Raw genomic sequence first — 10,959 nt, 5'->3', positions numbered from 1 at the left:
ATGAAAAGAGGCCACGTGAGGACACAGGGAGAAGGCGGCCATCTGTTAGCCTCAAGGAGAGGCTTACCCAGGCTGGTCCCTTCAGCTTGACCTCCGAGCCTCCAGAGCTGAGAGAAAGTAAACAAAATTTTGCTGCTGAAACCATCCAGTTATGGCAACCTGAGCAGACCAAGACATCCGGTGTAATAAGAGAAGACTGAATTAAACAAAGGAAGCTCTTCTTACCTTTTGTAGTCACTTTGGGTGAATAATGGCCACCCAAAGGTACCAGGTCCTAATACCTAATTCCATTAAGTGAAAGGTAGGAACTTTCGAGTGAGTGGTAACGAACCTGCCTGCCAGTGCAGGAGACATAAGAGACACAGGTTCAATCCCTGCATTGGGAAGATCCCGTGGAGGAGGGTGTGGCAACTCACTCCAATATTCTTGCCCGGCGGATCCCAGGGACAGAGAAGCCTGGCGGGCTACAGTCCATGGGGTCACAAAAGAGTTGGATGCTGAAGCAACTCAGCACACACACAGACAGGGATTTTATCCTGGATTATCTGGGTGGGCTCAAACCCTAACCCTATCCCAAGTGTCCTGGTAAGAGACAGACTCCCATGAAGAGGAAGAGGCAAGGTGACCAGGAGGCAGAGGTGGGCTGATGCAGCCACCCAGCAGCTGGAGCAGGACCACAGCAAGCCTCCCCTGGGGCCTCTGCGGGGAGCATGGCTCAGTCCACAGCTTGACTTTGGGCTTCTGGCCTCCAGAGCCATGGGAATCAGTGTCTATCGTTTTGAGCACACACGTTACCTGTCACAGGAATCGTGTACCCTGTCACTCTTTACTCTCTTTGGATACAGAGCTTGTTAACCAGATATGCAAGGCTCTGACCTTGAGTTTGGAGTTTGGGGGTGTCTGTCATCCCCACAGCAGGGGAGCAAAGTGCAGGGAGGGCGACTTAGGTCTGAAGCTGCCTTTCGGCAAGATGAGCGGAACAGGTGGGAGAGAAGGCCTTTTGACTTCCAGGTCATCGTGGACACCAGCTGGCCTCCTCTCAGCCCGAGGGCAGACCCAGGTCCTATGTATGTGAGGGGTTTGGAGGTTCACCCATGCGGCATTTCCAGACGCTGGAAAAGAAACTCTGTTTGGGATGAGAGGAGGGGTGCTGGCTACTCTGAGAAAAGTGCTCCTTTGCCAGGTCACACCTCTGTCCTGTGAAAGGTTGATGTGAAGTTTCTTATCAACATTTCCACTCTGCCTTATTTCTGTGACAAAGAATGCCTGGGTGATGCTTCTGAGGATGAAGGCTTTTGTGCAGTTCCAACTCAGCACAGAAAAAATGGGGGGCAGCGACAGGGTTGGCATAGTCTTTCTCTACTGGTTTCTCTCAAACTGGGCCTTGAGGAGAGCCGTTTCTTGCTGCAAAGCCCACCCTGCTCAAGGGACCAAGAAAACGGGGTACCCTGAGAACGCCTCTGTTCAAAAAGACCGACTTTCTCAAAACCCAGGTCATAATTAATTGACTGAAAGTTTAATTTTGCGTCCCTGTCGGGGGTTTGGCTGAACACCAGCCCTGTAATAGCTAGCACATGTAGGGATGTCCGCTAACTCCACCTTCTTCTCTGAATTTCTTTCCTTTTTTCAGAGACACATCTAAGGTTTTTTGAGTTTCTCTGTGTGTTGTTTGTATTTGCCAGGAAAACACAGTGCTTGCCTTATTCTCTTATCCATCAACTTCGTGTGAACGATATGGATGGCTGGGCCGGTTGCCCAGTTCCCCATTTTTCTGCTTTAACTGATCAAAACTTAAAGCATAATACTAACAAATACCATCTGTGTCATCTTTCTAAAATCCGTCTGGTAATCTAGAAAGCTTGTTAATTACTCACAAAGAAAATAAAGCATAAAGAAAACCTCTGCAAATCTCTGCCTTCCTGTTTATGATGAGAAACTTTGAACAAATAAATATTTTGCAGAGTAAATGCCTGAGAACTTATGCCAGGAAGGCCAAGAGATTACATTAAAAAAATAACATACTGCACACAGGGGATTCCACTATAAACTAGAGTCACTAATTATTTGTTGAATTACTTCCTTTCTCTCTCTTTGACCTTTCTGGGGAGTTACCCACAACCTGTTTCAAGAATCATTTATATTTTTAATTCATTCAGCATCTGAATTTACACCTTTACTATGTGTGCATTAATAAAGCATCCAAAGTGTCATGAAAGAAGGAGGGACAGGAAGAGAGAGAAAGCCTCCCACATATGTGGATATCTAGCATTCGTGGACCAGAAGAGCCATGGTCCTGGGCCACGGCACCCAGAGGGGCAGGTCTGCTCTGGGCCAAATCTGAGACGCTCAGTCCCAGAATGGACCCATCCTGGGGGAATAGCTGGGGATGGAGCAATCCTGGATGGGGAGATTCTAGGGATCTTAGTTGTCATCTGTATTTGGACTCAGCAATTCCAGGGTGAGTCATAGAGGGCACTGAAAAGTCTGTATTAAACTCAGAAAGGGGGAAGACAGAGGACAGAGAGAGAAGGCAAACAGGAAACCCATTCAACAACAGAAATAAACGAAAAAACACTTCTTCATAGGATTCAGAAACTTAATACAAGTGTCAAAGGAGAAAATACATTAAAATGATAAAGCAATAGAAATATTAAAAATATCTTCTTAATTATGCTAATAGAGTCCAGTGGTGAGTGGGAGAGAGAAGAGTAAGCGGAGTAGTAAAGTGTATTAAAGTATTCTGCTCAGTATAATTCAAAAACCTACTGTCTTTTCTTAGGACAGTGTAAGAAGAATGTTAACAGGAAATATAGGTTAATATGGTTTTGAAAAACTTAAAAGTAACTGGTAGTTAAAATAGAAGGCAAGATACATTGTTTATGTAAGTATGTATATGTATATGTCATATGTTTATCTATATTAAAACATTGGTTATGATAAAAGCAAGAGCTATACAGTTTATTTGGTGAGTAAATGAAAACAAAGGAAATAGTTGATGAACTTCGAAAACATAAAGGAAAGAGCAACACAAAAAGATGACTAAGTATTTCAACTCTGTGCTAATTGGTTGAACTACCTCATGAAAGGATAGTCTTTCACACTGGATATAAGACAAAATGTTCAGTGTAAGGCAGCATATTTAAGACAAAGTCACCTTAAAAAGAATAAAAGCTCGAATGTGGACTCTTGTAAATCACGAAAATGGAAACAACCCAAATATTAGCATATTAAATATTAGAGATAGTAATTCAAGACAAAAGACTTAAATGAGAGAAAAAAGAATATTTTATACTGATAAAGTACAATTCTTGTTTTAAAACAGGTTATCAATGGTTTTTACACTGCATGTATTTTTCTGCACTTGTTTATTTTTCCTAAATATTTTTGATATTTTCATGACTTGAAACATGTCTTACGAACATTCATTTTCATTGGTTCATGAAATTCCACTGCGTAAAATACTACCATAGTATATTATTTTTGGACCCATAGCTAACAAAAGTATGAGAAAATTTATGAGAAATATAAACTTAAGAAGTAGTACAAAGGTTTCAGCTGGGGAGGAAGGAAGATAGACAGCCCAGGGGAGGGATCATGAAGATGAATTAACTGTGTTGCTAATGTTTTGGTTTTCAAATATTTGTTGCATTGTTTTTATAACCTTATATTTCTTAAATACTGTGTAATACATAAGTAAAAATTTTAAAATAACATGATAAATTCTCATTTTGTCCATATAAGTTCCATGAAAATCTGTGCTAAAACAAGTTGCATTAAAAATTAAAAAATATAAAGCATGAGAACTCAGTAATTCAATAGGAAATTGAAAGAAACCAGGTAGGGTTAGGGGACTTAAAAAAATCTCAGCACCCAAGACTTAAGGCAGTAAAGGAAATAGAGGCAGTAAAAAAATTTTACCAAATGACTAGAGTCCTCTGTCTATGGGGATTCTCCAGGCAAGAATACTGGAGTGGGTTGCCATGCCCTCCTCCAGGGGATCTTCCTGACCCAGGGATCAAACCCACCTCTCTTGCATCTCCTGCATTGGCGGGCAGATTCTTTACCACTGTGCCACCTCCTGGAGTTTGCTCAAATTCATGTCCACTGAGTCTCCATTGATGAGATAGCTGAATGTACAATGATTTTTTTTCTTTAGCAAGGGTTATGTGAAAAGATGGGAGTGTAAACAAGTTAACAGTTTACCTAAGAGAGGCAAGGATAAAAGAAAAACAGAGAGAAAGAGATGCTCATCATCCTCCAAAGTAATTACTGAGCAAAAATAGTGCACAATGATGAAATCCAGCAATCTCATCACATAGTTGGGCAACAATGCCGCTAGAAATACATCACTGAGTTTTTGCAAGTAACAGCTGTGGTCTCCTTTAAGGACAGGGATTAAGAAGCATGAATTCCCCCATGCACACTATGGTAGCTTTGCTGTTCACACCAAGAGCACTGTCCAGGCCAGCTGCCGGTCTGCAGAAGGGCAGAACCCAGTGGCGGGATCCTAGCGGCTAAGATCTCCCGACTCCATAACTGCCCTTGTGGACACATTCCAGGAGATGGTTTAACTTTATAAATAATGCAGTCTTTCTACAGTTTCCTTTCTCTCTAGGTTTTGGTCTCTTTAATATCAAACATTATTGTGCAAAACCATTATTCATTGTTACTGCACTGTCTGAATCTGGTCAGGGGCTGGTGCCTCATTGCTTAAGGGCAGCAATGGACCTGAGATCCTGACACTTCCTGCCGGGCTCTGTGGTTTGCACTGAGCATCATTTGGTAAAATAAATTGTGGAGATAATGTTATTTGGAAGAGGTCTTCAGCTCCACTTACATGTGTATTTTCTTTGGCTTTCTTTCTTGACTGCATTTCTTCCTGAAACTCTGTAACAGGAACACCCAGAGACCTCTGCTTCTTCCATTTCCTTGTAAAGGGAAGGCCACTCTTGGCCCAGTGGATGCATGGGACCAGTGTAACAACAGGAAATTCCTGGTCTCAGCCCATTTTGACCTGGAGCATTCTAAAATACAAACTTTCAAAAATCATAATTATGCCAACATTGATACATTTTTTCTTTTGGTCAAGAATATGGCTTTTGAAACAGATTTCATTATGTCAAACTAAACTCTGGATCAATGTTTTATAATAGCACAAACAGTTTCCATAGTTCCATATAATTTTAATTGAAGTAATTATTTAAACATATTTATATATTTCAAATCTTTATTTTATACTGGAGGATAGTTGATTTACAATGCTGTGTTAGTTTCAGGTGTACAGCAAAGTGATTCACATGTACATATGCATGTATCCAGTCTTTTTCACATTCTTTTCCCGTATGACCGTGCTGTGCTCAGTCATTAAGTTGTGTCTTAATTTTGTGGCTCCACGGACTATAGCCCACCAAACTCCTCTGTCCGTGGAATTCTCCAGGCAAGAGAGTGGGCTGCCATTTCCTCCTCCAGGGGATCTTCCCGACCCAGGGATAGCCCCTGTCTCCTGCTTGGCAGAGGAATTCTTTACCACTGTGCCACCTGGGAGCCCCTCTTTTCCCATATAGGTTATTACAAAATATTGAGTAGAGTTCCCTGTGCTACACAACAAGGCAGGTCCTTGTTGATGATCTATTTTATATATCATATTGTGTATGTGTTAATCCTAACCTTCTAATTTATCCCTCTACCCTACCAGATTTATATACAAATTTGATTCATTTAACTAATATTTTCTCCCATCAACATTTTGGATTATCAGTTCTATTTTGTATTGTCATTTGTAGTCACTATTTTCTTTGAATACAAATGTTTATAGGTTAACCGTTGCAGTTCTAAAAGTGACATCAAGTTATTGTCATTCACCGGCCGGTGTCTGGGTAGCAGAACACATTATGAGGTTTCAGCCAGTGTCAATTTTATCATTTTATTGATCATTTTCATCAATATTACTTACTGTAAACTTGAAAAAATTACTTATAAGATTTTTTTGAATCAGTGAGAAATTTGAGAGGCATTTTATCAGCCAAAATGTGGGAGCTAATTGTAGAATAATGCGGGAGGGAAGAAAGGTGTGAAGGGTGGCGTTCTCTGGAAAGGAACGGCGGTGGTCCCAGAAGGGGAAATGGAGGGGTTGGGGGGAGAGTGGAGGGTGAGCTGGGGGTAGAAGTGGTGAGGGGCTGAGGCAATGGAGGGGTGCCAGGTGAGGTAGGGAGGAATGGATGAGGTGGGGAAGGAGGGGGCATGAAGTAAGAGAAAGGAGAGGGTGGGAAGGGGTCAAAATAGACTTAGGGTCAGCATAAATAAATAAATCACTCTGCTTCAGAAAAATCTTGAATTTCTCTAGGCATTTTAAGGTACTGCAGGAAAAATTATTCTGAGTATTACTGGTTGACAAATAGTTTTTAAAGATATGGGGCTTGACATCTTCTACCCTCCCTACTAAGATCCATGTTGTCCTTTATCACCAATTCTTTGCTCTGCTTCTCCTTTGAGCTGGGGGTCAAGGGTCAGGGGCAGCCCTGTGCTCAGCCTGGGGCAGGAGAGATACAGAGACTGGGGGGTAGGGCAGAGGGCCAGGGGCCCTGTGAACTCCGGCAGATTCCTCTCCAGCAAAGTGCTTGCCTCCGGGAGACGTGGACCGCAGAGTCCTGGCTCCCAGGAGCCCACAGCAAAGAGCACCGCAAACGGGGATGTGATGAGAGGAGGGTGGCAGCCAGGGTGGACGTCCATCCTGTCTCAATCCCGTGTCACCTTCTCTTTGTCACACACCTGGTCCCCATGAAGGGCAGCACCGCGGACTTTCTTCTGCCTAGGCAAGTGCGCGTGCATTTCCTTGTTTTTTTTTTCAACAGAAATTATTCTTTTTGTAACATTGAAGTATAGGTGATTTACAGTGTTGTGTTAATTACTGCTGTGCAGCAAAGTGATTTAGTTATACACATATATACATTCTTTGTAAATATTCTTTTCCATTATGGTTTATCACAGAATATTGAATACAGTTCCCAGTGCTATACAGTAGGACCTGATTGTTTATCTATCCTATATATAATAGTTTGCATCTGCTAAAACCAACCCCATCTCCCTTGGCAAACACCAGTCTATTCTCCGTGTCTGTGATTCTGTTTCTGTTTCATAGAACAGCTCATTTGTGTCATATTTTAGATGCCACATATCAATGATATCATATGGTATTTGTCTTTTTCTTTCCGACTTACTTCACTTAGTATAATTTTTAGTTGCAGTAACAGGAATCATTCTAATGGCTTTTTAATAAGCTGCTTTTCCTTCTCAGCTTTTTTAGGGATATATCAGCATGTTTATGATAAACATTATAATTTTTAATAGCTTGGACATACAATGTCCAAGATGGCCCAGAAGTGTGTTTTTTACAGTGCTATTACTAAGTTACTTTAGTTGTGTCCGACTCTGTGTGACCCTATAGACTGTAGCCTGCCAGGCTCCTCTGTTCACGGGATTCTCCAGGCAAGAATACTGGAGTGTGTTGCTGTTCCCTTCTCCAGGGGATCTTACCAGTTCAAGGATCAAACCCATGTCTTCTGTGTCTAATGCATTGGCAGGCAAGGTCTTTACCACTACCACCACCTGGGAAGCCCTTTTTACAGTATTTATAGCCAATTATGCATATGGTAATATTTAATAAATTGCTAACTACATAGGCACAACCTTTATGTTTATCTACGAATTTCTTTTTTTACAATACAATGGTCACCTTCTCTTACATTTATTAGCCATTCTCAAATTGCCTATCATGTCTTATCCAATTTTCTATTGATATGTTTCTTTTGATTGGTAAGATCTTTTTGTACCTCTAATGTTAGAGGTCTTTGCTGGCTTATAAAATGCAAACATTTTCCCAGTTTGTCATTCATCTTTGATACAAAATGTTTGAAGAAAATTCAAAGTTTGATATAGCCCAATTTATCATTCATTCTCTAACAGTCTCTGTATTTATGTGCTGAGGAAAAAGTTCCTGTTTCCAGGTCATCAACAATCTGAACTGTTTTCCTGGTTGTAGTTTTTCACATGGTCATTTTTTCATATCCCGAATTAATCCATTTGGAGCACATTATATTGTAAGGCTCAAGTCAGCACACATTGTTTTTGTTTGTTTCTAATGATCAGTTATTTGCCCTTCCATTATTTATTCAATAGTTCATTTTCCACTATAGAGCTGAAATGCCATGAATATACTTCAATGTAATTCTTCAAGTCCTCTTTTTTGTTCCACTTATTTTTCTGTCCTCTGCAATAACCACACTGTTTAAATAATGGATTTATTTTCATTTAATTTAAATTATTAAATATACCTTCATATCTGATGGCATCAATGGAGCTTATTGTTCTTCTTTTTCATTATCTTTCCACACTTTGCCTTCCAGACACATTCAAAAATCAGATTGACGGTTTTCAAATACCACTCTCCTCCAAAAAATAGCATTGAAATTTAGACTGGAATCGCACAACATTTATACATTAATTTGAAGGGAATTTTAGAATCTTTTCCATTTTGAGTCTTTCCATCCAATGATGAACTAGATTCATTAATTTACTTAATCCATTAATTTGTTCAATGCACATTTCTAATTTTTTTTTCCTTATAAGCCTTAGACACTTTATGTCTATGGTATGTGTGTATTTATACATACACTACGGAGAAGGCAATGGCAGCCCACTCCAGTCCTTTTGCCTGGAAAATCCCATGGATGGAGGAGCCTGGTAGGCTGCAGTCCATGGGGTCGCTAGGAGTCAGACACGACTGAGCGACTTCACTTTCACTTTCCCTTTCATCCGTTGGAGAAGGAAATGGCAACCCACTCCAGTGTTCTTGCCTGGAGAATCCCAGGGACGGCGGAGCCTGGTGGGCTGCCGTCTATGGGGTCGCAGAGAGTTGGACATGACTGAAGCGACTTGGCAGCAGCAGCAGCAGCAGCAGCAGCAGCAGCAGCATACATGCATTATGATTTGTTGGTTTTGAAAAGGGAAGTTTTAGTTATAATATTTCTAGCTATTCACTGATATTGTTGAACATTTTTAATTTTTAAATTTTATTTATAATTATCCATTTTGCCAATTTTGATTATTGATTCTACTAGTTTTCAGATTTTTACTGAAAACTCCTGGGCATTTCAGGGATAGAGAGTCCCTTGGACGACAGCAAGGAGATCAAACCAGTCAATCCTAAAGGAAATCAACCCTGAATATTCATTAGAAGGACAGATGCTGATGCTGAAGCTCCACTACTTTGACCATCTGATGTGAAGAGCTGACTCATTGGAAAAGACCCTGATGCTGGGAAAGATTGAGGGCAGGAGGAGAAGGGGGTGACAGAGGATGAGGTGGTTGGATGGCATCATGGACTCAATGGACATGAGTTTGAGTAAACTCTGGGAGATAGTGAAGGACAGGGAAGGCTGGTGTGCTGCAGTCCAAGGGACTGCAAAGAGTTAGACATGACCTAGTGACTGAACAACAACTGAGTGCATTAATAGTTTACTCTTTGTTACTGGAAAGTAGTGTTCCATGGTAAAGAGATGTTGAAATTCATTTACGCATTCATCTGCTAAGATCTGCTATCTGTAAGATCTACTATCTTATAGATAAAGCTGCAATGAATGTTAGTATATTCCCACATTTGTTTATATTATGACATATGTTTCCCTTACTCTTGAGGAAGTACTTAGGTGAGGAAGGCCTGAATTATATACTGGCTACATGTTTAATGTTTTAGAAATGTCAGATGACTTTCGGACCGGATTGTACCATTTTAAATATCCACCAGCACCTTATGCTAGATTGAATTGCTTCATCTCCTCCCAACACTGGTTGTAATCAATCCTTTTAATTCTAGACATTCTAATGGGTTTGCAAGGATAGCTCTTGAGGTTTTAATTTGCGTTTCCCTAAAGGCCAATGATAGTGAACATTTTTCCTGTGCTTATGTGCCACTAGCATATTTTCATACACAAAATATCAGTTCAAATTACTCATCCATTTTTAATTATTCTGTTTTGAGGATTCTTCATCTATTCAAGAAAGAAGTCTACAATAAGTGGACTTCTGACATAGGATGCGACGATTTTTCCCTTTTTTTTTTTTTTTTTAGAAATTGTATAGTTTAGGTTTTACACCTAGTTCTGTAGTCCATTTTGAGTGATTTTTTTTTGTATATCACATAAGATTTTTGTTTTGTATCATTTAAAAAATTTTCATTTTATTTATTTATTTATCTGGCTGTGTTGGGTCTTCATTGCTACATGTGGGCTTTCTCTAGATGCGTGGGCTTCTCACTGTAGTGTCTTCTCTCGTTGGGGAGCACAAGCTCTAGGGTAGACATGTTTCAGTAGCTGCTGCACATGGGTTCAACAGTTGTAGCTCTCTGGCTCCAGAGCTCAGGTGCATGGGCTTAATTGCTCTGAGACTTAATTAATTGCTCCGAGGCATGTGGGATCTTCCTGGACCAGGGCTGAACCCGTGTACCCTGCATTGCAAGGTGGATTCCTAATCACTGGATCACCAGGGAAGCCCTGTTTTGTGTCATTTTCATGTATGTTGTGAGGCAGTGGTTGAGGTTAATTTTTCTCCCAAACTGATATCCAGTTGTTATAGCAACCATTCTTTGAGATGACTTTTCTTTCCCATTGAATCTTTTACCTTTGAATCTTTGCCAAACATCAATTGGCTGTAGATGCTTGCATCTGTTTTGGAATACTTTTGTTCTGTTCCATTGATGTGTATGTTTACTCTCATGCCAATAACATTCTTTCGATTATTTAGATTTGATGGTAATAGAGTAAGTTCTCTAAACTTGTTCTTTTTCAATTTGTTTTGGCTGTTCCTGGTCATTTTCATAGGATCTGAGGACTATAGCATCAGTAGTTTTCAGTATTTATTCTTCCTTTTGTCCTTTGGGTCACAAGCCTAGACATTGTATCCTAC

This window comes from Giraffa tippelskirchi, chromosome 14 (assembly GCF_054371585.1).
Source record: "Giraffa tippelskirchi isolate mGirTip1 chromosome 14, T2T-mGirTip1v1.2.pri, whole genome shotgun sequence".
NCBI classification, from domain to species: Eukaryota; Metazoa; Chordata; class Mammalia; order Artiodactyla; family Giraffidae; genus Giraffa; species Giraffa tippelskirchi.
The sequence above is the reverse complement of the archived record's forward strand: the minus strand, read 5'-3'. Positions refer to the sequence as shown.